The sequence below is a fragment of the Brachycentrus maculatus genome, unplaced genomic scaffold, assembly GCF_059751285.1.
Source record: "Brachycentrus maculatus isolate JH-2025_06_01 unplaced genomic scaffold, ASM5975128v1 h1tg000343l, whole genome shotgun sequence".
NCBI lineage: Eukaryota > Metazoa > Arthropoda > Insecta > Trichoptera > Brachycentridae > Brachycentrus > Brachycentrus maculatus.
Genome location: NW_028281092.1, coordinates 997,167 through 1,014,889, shown reverse-complemented (window position 1 = coordinate 1,014,889; position 17,723 = coordinate 997,167). Strand labels below are relative to the sequence as shown.

Below are 17,723 nucleotides of genomic sequence, written 5' to 3'. Positions count from 1 at the left end.
ATAGCCATGTTTTTCTAGATAAATAGCTTCAAATATACAGTCTTTTTCATGTGTATTATATCGTAGTCATACAGGAGAAAGTGACCAAGTGTATTTTTTGCAAAAACGTGATCATTGACTATTTGATATCTTACTAGCTTAATATTGCCATGAAAAATATCCCAAAGGATTTTTAACTTGGAAGTATAGTATATTGATTTGTTAAAAATGACTGCATTGGTGTTTATTTTCTTGCCAAGCAAAAGTGCCTTAAATGACCCTCCTGAACATTTTACGTTTTGGTAGTTAGTCACTTTCTCCTGTACGACTACGATATACTCGTATAGTAAACAACCATGATGAATTCATTTCGAATCGATGGTTTTAACGCCAATGATGACATTTTAAAACAAATGACACGAATAGACCTTATCAATGCAGTATCCCATGCATCATTAGGCGCCGATAACGAAAGGACATTTCGACATCTCAATAATAATTATTATCTCTGTAAATTAACGCTGAAAAACAAGATTATCTGCCAATAAGTTATAATGTTTTATCAGCACTCGAATACCAGAGAAGCATAAGATTAAAGATAGCATCTAAATATTATAATTTTTGTCAAATCATGTTCTATTAAATTGTAATCTATAAATAACGGAATGTTTGTGAATAGCTTTCATTTTAACCTTATTACAGGAGGTACAAAAATGTTTTTTTTTATACCCTTATCCGCACCCCAATGGTGCATAGGGCACTGCATCATATAAACGCAGTGTTATCTTGATCATTAACATGAACGAAAGGTGATCAGCCCTCCGCTTCAGATACCAGTCCAGGGTAATATTGAATAAATATTAGAGTGAAAAAATCACTTATATTTATTTGACCCTCCCTGGGAATCGAACCCGGGACCTCCAGCATGGTAGCCGAGCGTGCTGACCATTACACTACGGAGGCGGAAAAGGTTTTAGCAGCTAACAACCAATCGTTTATAAATTGTTATTTTCCATTGAAATATCTCTAATTTTTTAAAGAATTGATTCGGCAGGTACTTTGCAGTACTATATATCCATTTTGAATTTAAGTTTTACTTGCAAAATAGTAGTATTTATCAAGGAAAACTTAAATTAAAAATATTTCTACATATCTGACCGTCACATCGATCGAAACATGTTTAATAGTCAATTACTTATATGAAGCCAAAGTAAACAGTCGCGGGCTGGCAAATATTTGAGTGGACAAACGACTAGGCAGAGAGAATAGAACGCCATAACAATCTTGCTTTCCAAACAATCTTCGCCTCTCCTGCAAACTATCATTTATCTTCTCATACATGCCCTCCGATTATTCCGACTCTCGACCTGACTACCTTCTTCTTCTACCCTAATTAATTCTCTGTACATGCCAAAGTCAGGGATAAGAGTATCACGGGAGGTTGAAAAACGATGCCCTTACTGATTTCTTGCAATGGATCAATGTCAGACGAGAGGAATATCTAATTTAACATACTCAACCTATAAAGGATTGTATTAGACTCGTGAAGTGTTTATAACAGCCGATATAACCAATATTTTTATTCATCATTTTCTTTTGAAAAATTCGCCTTCGTAAATACGTTGTTTTCGTAAGTTGGCAATGAATGACGTCACAGAAACGATGGATTTATTTTAATATTGGTAACATTGCTAAATTATTGGTGGCTCTTTTTGTCGATGTCAACGTCCACCCTCCCACCCACCCTCCCCTCATATTTGTATAACACAAATGGTAGGGTAGTGGTATACAAACAATCCACACTACTACTATTACAGCTCTATAAACCGTAGACAAAAAACCACATGACGTCAAAAAGTAACTAACTAACTAACCATCACGCCGCTTCCCCGCAGGGGTGGGCAGAGAGAATAGAGCGCCACACCCCTCTGTCCTTGCAAACATTCTTCGCGTCTTCCACGTTCATGCATCTCCTCATACATACCCGCCGATTGTTACGACTCCTAACCTGACCACTTTCAAGTATTTGGCATACTCGATGAAAAGTATAAAATTAATATCTCCCTTAGTTCTCTACAGATTTCAATAAGAATGTTCTCGATAGTCCTGTGATTTTTCATATTAATTTATTAGCCAAGAAACCAATATCGTGACAAAAATATATTTGTAAAAGCAAATGTTTCATAGAAAAGTCATTAAAATATTAGCAATTACGTTTATTTACATACCCAATAGCGTATCTATTTTCTACGTTTGTGGGTTGATAACTAATCTCTTTAGTCAACGAAACGGCACATTTGATGGCCTATTCCTAAAAATAGATAGAGATAAAAATGACACGCGTAAATCACCTTAGATATCTAAAAATAATATATATTAAATCTGCTAAACCGGCAGTGCACAACGGAGTCCTGGTTCCAACTCTAATGTGTGGAAGTGAAACATGGAGTTGGCAAACGAAGGATGAAAGTAGACTGAATGCAGTCGAAATGCGATCTCTCAGAAGAATGTGCGACAAAACGATGTATGATAGATGTGCGAGTAGTGAAATAAGGAAGGAATGCAAAGCTGAGATAAGCATTATCGATAAAATTAAGAAAGGTGTGTTGACATGGTTTGGACATGTGGAACGAATGAGTGAGGAAAGAACGGTAAAACAAATTTATGAAGCGAATGTTAGTGGGAAAAGAAGCAGAGGAAGACCGAGAAAAACATGGCACGATCAGGTATGCCAAATACTTGAAAGTGGTCAGGTTAGGAGTCGTAACAATCGGCGGGTATGTATGAGGAGATGCATGAACGTGGAAGAGGCGAAGAATGTTTGCAAGGACAGAGTGGTGTGGCGCTCTATTCTCTCTGCCTACCCCTGCGGGGAAGCGGCGTGATGGTTAGTTAGTTAGTTAGTTTTTAAATCTGCTCTAGAAATCAGTTACGGACTATCGTTTATCACGCCTTTAAAGAAAGCTTCTTAAAGTCCGTCATTTCACCCCTATACCGTTAGAGAAAAAAACAGAATATTTAGCTTTGCGAAGTCCCTGAAATTGCTTCAATCTTTAACCGCGTATCTTGTTTGAAATCGTCTAGTCATTTATCTTTATTATTAATTTAATCTTGTTAATTGATGGCATGTATTTAACACGGAGTACAATATTGCGTTTTATTAATTAATAAATTGAGGAGATTGTCATCTCAGGTATTTGGCAACACTGATATTCATTTATTGACTCGATATCTTTCACTTCGGGTTTTTCCATACTCCAAGATCAAAACAATACAGGATGATTGGATTTATTTTTCTGAACATCTTTGTTTATTTAGTTACATATATTTGTCCACTTTCTTCTTCGTCCTGGCTCCATTCCAATTTATCGTCTTTGTAGACTGTTGGGATCAGCTCTCCTTGTCCTCAGGTTGTAGGTCCTTCTTATCATGGACAACGTCAACTATGCCATTCCTTCGAATCCTATTTTCTTTCTGCAGTTCTTTGGTCTTCCTCTAGATGTTTTTTCGAAGAAGATCAACAGCGATTGCCTGATTCACAATATGATCAGGTTCTCTGCGTCCGATGTGCCCATACCATCTCAATTGCCTTTCCTCTACCTTACTCTTGATGCCAGGTACTCCCAAGCTTCCACGAATGCGTGAACTCTTTATTTTGTCTCTAAGGGACACTCCAGCTGACCATCTTAGCGCTCGCGTTTCAGCAATTTCTATTTGCCTTGAGTAGGTGTTGTACATCGTCTAGCATTCCGAGCCATATTTGAGAAATCTTTGAGATACCTTTTGAGATATCTTTTGAGACCACTTTGAGAAATCAAAAGCTGAACTTCTTTCAAATAATTCGATACATAATTCGATTTTTTTATTCGAAGATTCAAGCATTCACGCCATTCAGTGCACTAGTTTGGGTGCGTTTTACGTATTTCTAGCTTCTAAATTATTTGACTGTTTGTCATCCAAAACTTGACCATCTCAACCAGATAACCAAAACAGTATCAGTTAGCCATTAGTGACATCTCTAGGACAAATCTTGACGACTGACACAAGTTTGAAGATTTCATTTCGTAATAATATGCACATATATTATGTGCAATAAATTCCAAAATTATTTTAAATTAGTTAAGATATGCGCATTTCACATTGATGCCTTAGTACAGTGGTCGGCAAACTTATTAGCTGAAGAGCAAAATATGCACATTGCGACGATTTAAAAAATATTCTTGAGAGCATATATCTGTTTACAATTCTAGTAGATCTTTTTTTAGACCTTTATTAAATTACGGGAACACCCTGTAAAATTAAATTTCACAGTAAATAAGGAATTTAATCATTGTTAACCCTTACTGGTCCAATGTCGAATCTCATTCGACATCGATTTTTTGCTCTTAGGTCCCATGTCGGATGTTATTCGACATTTTTTTCATCATTAATATTATTTATTTAAATTCCAAGCTTACATTTTTGTCACTCGTATCTATTATGTATGTGGAGCAAAAGACAAAAAAAACGTTTTCCAATTGGAATGTAACTGTCTACCCAGATTCATTTTTTTTTAATTTTGGGGGACAGGATATTGTTAAAAAAATATTTTGGAAGTAAGGTTTCCCTAAGAGAACTACTTAATGCGAATAATGTCCTTGCATCTCCTTTGAAATTTTCATCAAGTCAAGTTTGAATGTCGTTATTTTTAGCACGTTTCCAGGTTGTCGTCAATAGGACAGTTACTCAGTTTGCTTTTAATAAGGTGCACGCTTCAAAAAGATTGTTCGCAAGAATACGTAGAGTCGAAGAGCCTTCCGCGGTTATTTGTACCGGAGCCGCACTTGAAAGGTCAAAGAGCTGCATGCAGCTCCTGAGCCACACTTTGCCCACCTATTCCTTAGTCATATACTTGAGTTATTTAACAATCCCATTAGTGTCCACTTTCTAGAATAAATAATAATTAAAAAAATCATGTTAACGAGATCGCTGCATTAAACAACGCGACAGTTTATGGCATTTTCGTAAGCGGTCGTACGTTTCTCGTTTTATTGTCGAAAATCGTGGGCACGCAGCTTAATTACAACACTTACAATTATTTAGCTAATTATCGTTATGTATTGCTAGATGGTTATCTGTTTACACACTTTTGTGCACATTATGATGCATCCCGCTGTCTCGAGAGAGTCGTCTCAGCGCCGCAGGGAGCTTTTGATGGATAGCTTCCAATCTGAGCAATAATGGCTAATTTACTCATACCGCATTCTTGGATAGTCGATATAACCTTGTGTAGTTGCGAAATACACGATTCAAATGATACAGCGCTGATTTCATGTATGTAGAGAATAAATCAGTTTCAATTTGTACCCAAACCAAGTCAGAAAAATAAATTATCCAATTTAAATTTAGTATTTCAGTTTTACTATTGAATAAGATTTGGCACGATCAGATCAATCAGAACCTAAAATCTGGCGGTGTCAAAAGTCTGCGTAATCGGAGGGCATGTATGACTAGATGTATGGATGTGAAGGAAGCAAGGAGTGTATGTCAGGACAGAAGAGTGTGGCGTTCCATCCTCTCTGCTTACCCCTGCGGGGAAACGGCGTGATGGTAGTAGTAGTAGTAGTAGTAGTACTAGTAGTTTTTACTTTTAAATACAGTCGAACTCGGTTATAACGAGCACGGATATAGCGGGATCTCGGATATAACGAGGAAACATTTGCTGACATTTTGGTTTATGATTTTCTCCATACTTTTATTCACGGTTTTAACCAGCAACTTCTCGGCTGTAGCTAGCAAAAAGAGATCGTCTTTTTTTTCATGTTGTAAACATGTACCGTTTTTTCTTAAAATCCATTATGACACGTGTTTCGATGCATTCCGCATCATTTTCAAACACCGTGGTGTCTGAAAATACCATTAAATAATAATAAATAAAAGTTCAAATAATAATATTGAATAAAACATTTTTAATATTTTCGATCCCACTGTTTGATGATTTTTGTTTTATTTTATATTATCATTGCAAATGTGTGCTTCCTATTATTTTATTCGTCTTTCTTTATCATTTAACCAGACTGAGCCACAGCGTAGCCGGGTACAAATAAAACATAATAAAGTGTTGAGGACACAACATAGAACTCAATGGATTTTAAGTAATATTGGTATTTACCGAGTAAAACTAGAAGATATTTTTCTGTCATACGCTGAGCGAAAATGGCAATAGCAAATTGATAAGATACGGTTGAAAGGAATCTCTTTTAAGATAAGCATTATGTTGGTTGTTTATTAATACAGTATCATAATCATTGGAGACGATACGTATTTGTATTGCTCTCCACGTATACCCGATCAAATTGTTTCGGAAGAAATAAAGGTGTGGTGCGGTTCTTATTAGAAACTGATCGGTTGTAGACAATTCTTGGTTGATGGTTCAAGGTTATTGAGATTTTATCGTTCCCATCGAGATGGTTGTCTTGTCTTTTTATGGTGAGTCCTCTTCATCTTACAATTCAGTAATTTCGTTGATATGACTTAAATTAATGTGAAAGATCTATCGTTCTTTTTATATGAAAGTCCCAGGACTTATGACCTGAGATTTGGCTGGTTTAAGGACTAGTAATTAATAGTCCGTAACTTAATTTTCTTTTAACCTAGGTAATATTGAACGTATTTAAAAATAATAAAAAAAATACTGTTTGTATTTAAAAAAATAAGTTTAGCTTCGAACCCACTCCACCACGAATTGAAACCTATTTTTAATAATGATCCGCTTAGGTTCACATAAAAAGTATAAAATTGGAGTTTTTTTTAAAAAGTATACATACAATATTTTTTTATTTTAATGATAAGTGTTTGTGTTTTTATTATTTACAAGAATACTTCAATTTCATATTGTATGAGCCTAAGCAGCTCATTAGAAAATAGGTATCAAATTGTGGTACAGTTGGTTCGAACCAAGACTCGAGAGTCCACGAAACTAACCACTGGACCACAACCCGTCACATATAATTTTACACATAGTTTTATAATAAATATATATTGGTTTTGAAAAGAAAAGAGTTGTTGAAGTAAAAAAAATATATAAAAATATTTTTTCATATTTTTTAGTGATCAGTGATCACTTTAAAGTGATGTTTCATATCACACCTAGTATTGACATATCATCCGTAGGGTGAATTATCCAGTGTCTAATATATGAAATGATAATAATGTTATCGACAAACGGCCTAGATGGCGCCCAAGAACTTTTTTGACCAAAATATTTTTACCTCTTCCCCCCATTTTGAAAAGAAGACAATCAATGTATATTTTAAATTAATTAAAATATACATTGAATTAATTTACGCCGAAAAAAAGGCTACATATTACTTAGTAAAATGTAAAAGTCAAACAAAATAAAATTCTCAAATTGGATAAAACAAAAATTAAGTTTAAATGATGTTATTTGTTTAACAATTACTTAAAAATTGGGACTTTTTGATACCCAACAAAGCACGCACACACACAACGCTCGTCTCTTACTTCTCACGCACACACCTGAATTGTTTAAGTTTGTAAAAATACTCACACGTTTAAAAGGAAATTTTCCTTACTACCCCAACAAAAATCATTTTTACCCCATTTGGGGTAAAAATGAATTTACCCCGGTTCCCAGACCGCTGTGCTGGATGATCTATGAGACTACCGAGCACCTTGTCGCTATTATCCGCTCGTAATCACTAATCTCCACCAGTACCTGCACATCTGTAGCTACATAGTTATGTACAATGTCCATTTATCGCGCGCTATTGTTCCGACTCTCGATTGTTTCACGCTTTGGCGCCCTTTTCGGCTCCCGCCATTTTGTCTTGACATTGTTTGTTTTATTGTTGGTACGATTGAGATGTTGCGCGCGCTTTCTGTCGCCCGATCGCTGATCGATCGAGGTGACTATGCCCAAACCTGCTGGGAAAGAGATAGAAGTCTTACTTTGCGTCGTCACTATTCTCAAATATTCACTGGGAAAAGGGTAGAAGTCCAACTATGTTTCTAAACCATTTTCAAATATTCACTGGGAAAGGGGTAGAAGTCCAACTATGTTTCTACACCATTCTAAAATATTCACTTGGAAAGAAGTAAAAATCCAACTTTGCTTCGTCACCATTTTCTTAAATAAACACGCTGTCCATCGCTCATGGAAGACAATACGTGTATTTCTGTTAACTTTAACAGATGGCGCTGCCATTGCAGTAAAAAATAATAAAGTATGTTTTTTACCTGTCACGGTATATCAAAACACGGGCATATTCGAATGCAAGGTTGTGTCGAAATTTCAAAGCAATCGGTGAATATTAAAAGATTTAAAATTTCGAAAAAGCAAATATTTTAATTTATATAGATAGACGTAAATACACGCGTATTCGGATGCGAGTACTTCATCCCTGAAGATGACAAGGATGTTGTACATATCCATTGGAAAAAAAATATTCATCAAACCGGTTGGAAAAAAGGACCCTACTTTTATCTTTAAAAAAGTAATAATTTTGTTTAGAAAAAATAACAAAATTAAATGAGGTTAAAAACGAAGTTTGATTTTTATCTCATAAAATTGACACTATTTCAAGAAAAAAATACCATGCAATATAAGAGGTAAAAACAACGATGAATTTTTTGTGATAAAATTAACATTTTTATTTCTGTCGATATCTTACTATCTAAAAAGCTGAATTTGATTTCCGCAACGCTGGATGACCCAAAATGCCGATCGCAGCATTAAATCAAATTTAAAAATCGCCGATCATCCGGGTTTTGCATCGTCAACATCCTGTCCATTCGCTGAGTGAACCAGTTCATGCCATTGCTTCAAAATGAATACATAATTTATTGTTTCTTATTATTAGCTGACGATCTCAGACATCTGGTGGATCGGATAGTTGGGAAATGTCCCGTGTTTCTTGGCGACAACACGTGCGATACCAGAAATGTTGATCTCGGAGAATTTGCGCGGTGATTTGTTTGATATTCCATCGGAGATGGTATCGCACTGGTGGTCCAATTTGCTTTTGATCGACTTGCAAAATTACGCTGGGAATCTGTCTTTGAAATATTTGATAAAGTATTTTTTTTTTCAATATGTTTTCAATTTTTTGTTGGGGCATAAGCGATTTATTTATTTCTTTATTAATTATTATTAAACACTTATATTTTTTCTGGGAATCTATCGTCGAAATATTTTCTTTGTATTGTTTTTTTCGATTTAATTATTTTTTTATTAATCATAATAAAGAAGTAATGAATCCAGCATAATTAGCACTTTTTTCAACACCCAAAGCCAGTTTATTAATTCGTATTTATGTATTTAGATTGGCAGTGGCAGAAACATTGAAAAATGTAAAATCGGGATATAATTTTGATTCACCTTTTTTGTAAATTTCTCAATTTACTTCTTAAAACAAAAACATAAAATTGCTTTGCAATAGGTCTGTCAGGAAGCCTAGATACTTCTGTATCAGATCTGGAAATGCGGTGAGACAGCTTTTAATGACTTCTATATCTTATTACTCATTACTGAGGGTTGTGATCCTTGTGGAAGCAATGACTCTTCTCCAGTTATCCCTTGACTGGGCTGCACGTAGCGCTCCAACCACCGAGGTGCCTGCTGCTGACTTAACTTGATCGGTCCATCGTGTGAGGATCTTCCTTTCCCTCTCTTTTCCCCTCCAGGCTACCTGAATAATCACAACAAGAAATGACACCTAATGCTAAAATTAAAGAAATATAGAAAGCACCTAATAATAACACTCATTTCTTCATCACGTCCAAACACTTGATCAATAGCAGTTTCAACGCTGAGTTTACAAAGTGAGGCGAGGATACTCTAGTTTACTCTGTCATTTTTTTGTTCTCTAAAACTCTGCAGGAAACGAGAGCAGACTAAATGCGGTGCGGGATCTATTGTCTGAGAAAAATGTCATTGTTTATTCAGAATTGAAATCAAATACTGTCGCTTTTGTATTCGGCGAGATGCCGCCTGTTTTCGACACCATCTCGGTCTATAGATTGTACAGCTACCGGTACGTGAATGATTATGAGGTCTTACGTAATACGCGACTCCGAGATGTCACATTATTTTTACAAGAAACTGTACCTACACGCTCGTGGATGGAGCGGTGTTTACACGTGGGCCTTTGTGTTACATTCTCAACCGTTTATGTTTCTTAACACTTATTTCTTCATTCTCAAATTATTATTGTTTTATTCACATTAACAGTAGATATGTGACCATTTTTGTATCTTCTTAATAAAGTAACTTTTTAAAAATTAGTCTGTCCATATGCAACTAATCGACAAGACATTCAAAAGATATTAGGAAAATTCTAACGATATCATCCTATCGACCGGAAAATAAAAAAAGCATGTGTTTTTTTTTAAATTACCTAACGTCCAAGTGACTTTGAAATCCTTGCGCTTCAACTTTATAAAAAAAGTTTTATAGCGCATACCTGCTCGTGAGTGGATTTACTCTTTTTATTTAAAGTAACTATAATTTTTTTGTAATTCATGAGTGGAAATTCTAGGTTGCATGTGTTCTTATTATACTATAATACATCAGTTGCCATCCGAAAGATCAATGATCTATTATAATCCAACAGATGCCATTAGTTGAAAGTTTAATATATATATATATATATATATATATATATATATATATATATATATATATATATATATATATATATATGTATATATATATATATATATATATATATATATATATATATATATATATATATATATATATATATATATATATATATACATAAAATCACGTTTGTTTTGTAATCAACAAATGTATCAGACTAGGAACAGCAATTAAACCAGTTAATCTACCAAGTTTAGAATGTAGACATGGTTCATTTTAATTTTACTATATATGAAAATGGAAACTTTTATGCAGAATTGTACTGCATCGAAAAAATGAAACGTAAATTAAATTTCTGCGGATGAAAAATCCCATCCATCTTTGAAATTCACGACAGCGGATGCCAGGAGCACAGAACTCTGAATCGATGATTCTTCAAATATTTGATCTCAGGTGTTTGCACCGATGTACACATACATCTATCCAGGCCACCTGCCACAGTCAGGCTTTGTTCTCTTCTGAGAAGAATGGAAAAACTGAGACAATCGTAGTACGAAGACTCTAAACGATGTTGACAGTGAACGGTATGCAATATGCAACTCTAATGAGCCTCAGCTTTGGGCGACGTGAAATGAAAAGACCTATCCACAAGCTAGAAGTGAACTCATGGACGTTTGACAGTTTACCGTGCATTTTAAATATTCACGACCCGAATATCCGTTCAATTTCATGATGCCCTGGTAATGTTTTATCTTATTTCTTCGAAATCGGCATTATGTTTGAAGCGTACAGAATCTGGCTACAATACGCTGAGATGACATCATAGCACTGTTTGCATTTCTTAGACATCTAGCTGTTCAGACATTTCATCAACAAAAATATAAATAATAAGAATTTTGACAAAATGCTACACTACGCGACACAATTACTAACTGAAATATCGCTCACTCCTTTCAACAACGTCATATATAAAAAAACTTGATTTTCCAGGAGATCGTTTTTAAAATTTAAAAATATAATAAAATGTTTTTAAAATAAATATCAAGCCACTTATTGAACTTTTTACTGTGCAACAGACTTATTATATTTAGTATATTTAAAAAATAATTAAACAATACCTTTTCTTCAAAATGCAAAAGCAACACTTTCTGCCCTGTAGCGGGTAAATATTAAGTTAAATGCCGCTTTTGCTGGGATATAGTACATTTTCCGGGCATTCCTAAAACATGCACAGCTGAAAATTCGCACAGCGATATCAGACTCCATTCAATCTCATCCAATGTCTCAAGAGTAACACATCTTAAAGTAAGATTGAAGCACTGTTAATCAAATTTAAATGTACCAAATTTTAAATAAAGGAATCGATCAATTGGAATGCACGACGAATAATGTCACTGGCATCGAAAATAGCAGGTCATATCTAGACTAAATATTGTAATGTGCTTGGACTAAAACAACCGTTCATCATTCTCTTTCTCGGTATATTAGTATGCTCAGGCAAATAAAATATTCTACATCAACAATCATTTGAACAGAAGGATGATACGTTACTATAATATATATATATATATATATATATATATATATATATATATATATATATATATATATATATATATATATATAATATATATATATATATATATATATATATATATATATATATATATATATATATATATATATATATATATATATATATATAAAACCCTTACCACACCCCAATGGTGCATAGGGCACTGCTTCATATAAACGCAGTGTTATCTCGATCGATTACACATGAAGGAAAGGTGATCAGCCCTCCACTTCAGGTACCAGTCCAGTGTAATATTGAATAAATACTAGAGTGAAAAAATCACTTATATTTACTAAACCCCCCTGGGAATCGAACCCGGGACCTCCAGAACGGTAGCCGAGCATGCTGACCATTACACTACGGAGGCGGACAATATATAGAATTTATCGATATATGTATATATATCGATAAATTCTACGATAAGTAATTAATAACAGTGTTCAATTATTATATATATGTATTGATTTGGCGTTTAATTTCTAGAACTCCATTTTAATTTATGTATTAATTTTTAAATCAAACACAGATTTTTTGAGTCTACTAAGTTGTATTTTATTAACAAAAACAGATAAAAAATTTATACTGTTTATTTTTTATGTGTTTTTGTTAATAAAATACAACTTAAATTAAAAAAAATCTGTGTTTGATTTAAAAATTAATACATAAATTCAATTATATATACTAAGAATTGCGTACTTGTATTTCTTTCTGTTAACCCTCTTCTGCACCCAATGGTGCATAGGGCACTGTATCAATTTAACGCAGTATTATCTTGATCGTTAATTGCACGAAGACAAAGTGATCAGTGACTTTTGTACAAGTCCAGGATGATATCAAACAAATATGAATGTGAAAATCGCTAATTTTTATTTTTACCCCCTTGGAAATTGAACCTAGGACCTCCATTATGGTAGCCAACTCTCTTATCACTACACTATGAAGGCGGTCAAATAAAGCCGTGGTAAATGCAGGTATTATGACATGTAAATTTTTCCTTTAAAAAATCTTTTGGATTGTGTATTTTTTGTTTATCTCTTTAAATAACTGCATTTAAGAAAATTCCTACTGTAAACAGATCATTTTGATCTAAAAAATAGGTTATAGTTTACACCACTTTATAAAATTTCTAAAAAAATGGAAAAAATGATTTTTTTATAAATGTTCGCTTATCTATCAAAAGTTTAATCCATCTTATCTCGATAATTTTTTTACCAAAAAAATAATCAAATCAATAGTCCTGCGATTTAAAAAAAAATACTATCCATAGTAACAAAACCTCATAGCAACAGTCCGCTATCAAAATATTTGACTCCTACAATCAATTATTCCGAATCGCTCTTTCTCGCCTGGGTCGATATAGTCTCCGAGAAACAATTCGATACTCGGCCATCTGGGTGTCAATCTGATCACCGGAATCGTTGTGAGTTTAATCGCGTCGAGACGAGAAAATCGATATGTTTTAATGCCGATTGATTCTCTTTACGGGTGTCGCCTTTCTGGAATCTGAGCATCGTTCTCGGTAGCAGATCCATTGCTGACATCGATCGCGAGATTCCGAAACCGATCCTTATTGCGCAACGAGTGACGCCTGTCTAGACGCCAGTTTTGGTTCGTGAATTTGGGAGTTAATAAATATAAGGGTACATACCGACATCCCCCATTAGCTACTGTTGTCTCCCATAAATTATTGCTGCACGTACTGTCACTTAGAATTGTAAAGCTACATAAGGACCGTAGTCCATTTGATCTTCACATTCGTTTGATTATGCCCTAACGAGGCGAAACAATTGTCACAATATAATTTTTTTATGTGTTTTTGTTGATAAAATACAACTTAGTAGACTCAAAAAATCTGTGTTTGATTTAAAATTAATACATAAATTTGAGAGTTGTCTAGTACTGTTGTTATGGCATTCAATTTGCGAGTATTCTTATCATTCCGTTCCTTTTTTAGAGCTCTCAAAGAATATTTTCCCCTTTTTTGTTGTTATTATTATTCTTCTTCTTCTTTGTGTAGGCCTTTTGGCTCTTTTTTTAAGTGGGATTAGCCTTCTGCATTGTCGATTTCCAGCTGTCAATCCATCTCTTTGGTGGTCAGCCCGGGAGTCGTCTACTTAGGAATCGGCCGTGCAGTGCAGTGTGGGGGAGTCTGGATGGTTCCATTCGCCTTACATGCACATACCATTGTGTTTTTCGTTGCCTTCCACCTAACTACATCTTCGATCTCGCATATTTCATAGTTTTTGCTTGGTCTTTTTTTGTTTTTTCATGGATATTGTTGTAGACCTATAAATTACGCTTTTAATGCTTTGTATAAGTTCCTGGTGAAGTTCATCATTGATATTATTCGATGTCTGTATTTTCTTATTTTTAAGGTCAGTTTTAGTTTCAATTGTTTTAAACTGTACCATTTTTATTAATACACATTTTACTTACTTTATATCTCTTTCAAAAACTTTGAACCAAATAGATAACTGCGTCTGTTTCCTAAGATTGCTACAATCTTTTCGTTTTCCACTATCGTTTTCTCATTTACACGAGTGCTCTTGGCAGTGTGCTTCCCATCCGTTTACCTGATATCGATTTTCTTGAGCAATATCTGTTTATCTTGAAGGATGTGCTTGCTTCACCTGTTTGCTTTGAACACATACTATACTTTGATAAGATGAGCTGACGCATGAGTCTGGCTATTCAACTCGTTCAATTTTTATTTGAAATTGATAATTTTCCTCAAACTTATCTCGGCTCTCTTCATTCCTGTTATCCTGGGCTTTAAAAAATCTACTGACATTTCTTTATGTATTCACCGTTTATTAAAGAAATACCATTAAGGACGTTTGTGCACTACACGGAATTACATTGAATGTTACCGTCCGGCACGTCAGTTAGCATCTTGTTAATACCTTGAGCCGTGATTTTACAGTTTTATTCTAAATTTGTCATTAATTTTTCGGATTTTTGACTCGTCACCCTTTCAACTTTCTGTTGTCCTGGTAATCTAATTGCTCTTAACATACCTTTTTTTCTCTATTTATATTTTTTTTATTTATTCACTATTAAGTGTAGTAGATGCCTTTTTGTATTTCATTTTCTTCTTTAATTATAAAACTTGTATTGATTTGACTTGTTGCATCAGTACATACGATTATCCCACTTGATTTCTGGTTGCCTGTGATAAGACTATAAAAGAGCAACTGACACATAATTTAAAAGATAATCAATAAACTGTTTTTTTCTCGACAAAAGAAATAAGGGGTCAGTAATACATGGTCAGACAAAAAAAAATAATTGAAGACACCAAATAAGAATATCCAAACAAAATCGTTGTTTATTGTTTATTAAACTGAGTTCTATATTAGGTGACGAATCGTCAGATACAAAGTTCCAAATCTGTCCGAATGAAAACGAATCATTTCCTAATATGTATAAGTTGCAGTAATGACATATATCATATATCAAAAAACGTGATTTTTTAGGAGATCGTTTTTAAAGTTTAAAAATAGAATACAATGTATTAAAAATAAATATCAAGCCACTTATTGAACTTTTTTACTATGCAACAGATCTTTTTAGGTAAAACCTGAAGGTTTTTTCTCCATTTGAAAAATATTTAGTTAAAAAAATAATGAAACAATACCTTTTCTTCAAAATGCAAAAACAACACTTTCTGCCCTGTAGCGGGTAAATATTAAGTTAAAAATATGTCATTTTTGCTGGGATATAGTACATATCCTGGGCATTTTGAAAACACGCACAACTGAAAATTGACGATTTTTGATTTATGACGTTCTTGAAAGGAGTGAGCGATATGAGATACGAATTGTATAGGCTATTTACCCCGTCAGATAAACGAATGGATCAATGACACACTACTTGTACATATGTAGGTACATAACCTACCTTGGCAAATATTTATAGTTTATTTCTGCACTATTGTTGTATTCTATTTAATTTAAAATACGTTCAATTTAATCACATATTTATTGCCTGAATATCTATTCATTTTTCATTTTTTTAGTTTAAAATTGCATTTTTTGTCTATTCCATGTGATGACATCAGTACTCCGATAGTTGCTTTGTATTTCCCTAAGGCCTATTTATTTTTTGTCTAAGTTTGTCCTTATGAATTTGTGCTATTTTTGTCCACCTCGGCTACCGTTCTGGAGGTCCCTGGTTCGATTCCCGAGGGGGGGGTCAGTGTTTTTGTTCTCACTCTAATATTTATTCAATTTAACCCTGGACTGGTACCCGAGGTGGAGGGCTGATCACCGTCCCTTCATGTGTTAACGATCAAGATAACACTGCGTTTATATTATACAGTGCCCTATGCACCATTAGGGTGCGGATAAGGGTTTGAAGAATGAGGAAGAATATGTGTTATTATGAATTGAAATCATTTTTCCTTGCTTTTTCATCGCTACTCTCATTCATGTGTTTTTTGTTTCGAATCTATCATAATTCAAGCGATCTTTAAATTTGATCTGTATTTTTTTACTTGTCGTTTATTGTTTCCATTATTCTTTTAATGGATAGAACTGCTTCTCTTTTTGACTTTTTAAAATGGTAAATCTGTAATTGATCCTTTTTTTAAATAAAAAATCATATGTGAGTGAGGATAAAAGGAGCTCTGCTTTTATCGCTATCAATGATTATCAATTATTGCCAAAGGTTCGTTGGTTTGAAGGATTGTTGATAAGATAGAGCCGGCATATTTGTAATATATTGTACTATGGGATATACCTTCTTTGTGCATATTCAGGATATCCTGTTTTTAATTGGTTACTCGTAAGATATACACACACATAAAATGAAGCAAAATATATAGGATGTCATCACAAAATCCATCATAAAATGGAATGTACGACTACCTTCATTAAGGAGATATTTGCAAACACAGAATTCATTCCACCGGAGAGGTTACACGTCTGTTCACAGCCGATTTTTTTAAAGAATGTATTATATATTGGATATTTTATGTTTTTTTTAGAGTTTAAGGTTAATAGAAAAAAATATAAAACTCCAATACTCTTCTTTACAAAACTATATATTTATTTCAAAGGAAAACTAATTATTTCAATACAAAAACGGTGTTTTTGTATTGAAATAAAAAGAAAAAGAAGAAAAAAACTATTACGTTTTGACTCTCGAGTGTCGGGTTGTGGTCCCGTGGTTAGTGCCGCGAATTCTTGAGTCAGAGTTTCTTAGTTCGCACCCACTCGACTACAATTTGATACCTATTTCTAATGATGAGCCGCTTAGGCTCACAGAAATAGTATGAAATTGAAGTATTTTTGTAAATAATAAAAACACAATATTTACCTTTTTTCATGTTACCTGAATTTAGAGACAATTAACTTACGACTTAACGTATACGGCCTTAATAACAGTCCATCGATTCAGTGGTTGTATATAATAATATAATAAAACCCTTATCCGCACCCCAATGGTGCATAGGGCACTGCGTCATATAAACGCAGTGTTATCTTGATCGTTTACACATGAAGGAAAGGTGATCAGCCCTCCGCTTCAGGTACCAGTCCAGGGTAATATTGAATCAATATGACA

At 33.9% G+C, this 17,723-nt stretch overlaps 1 protein-coding gene across 2 annotated transcripts in view; it reads left to right on the top strand.

The window, feature by feature from the left end:
• peb (zinc finger protein pebbled) overlaps positions 1-17,723 on the top strand; it is a 121,964-nt gene that overhangs the window by 75,580 nt on the left and 28,661 nt on the right. The window lies entirely within an intron of this gene.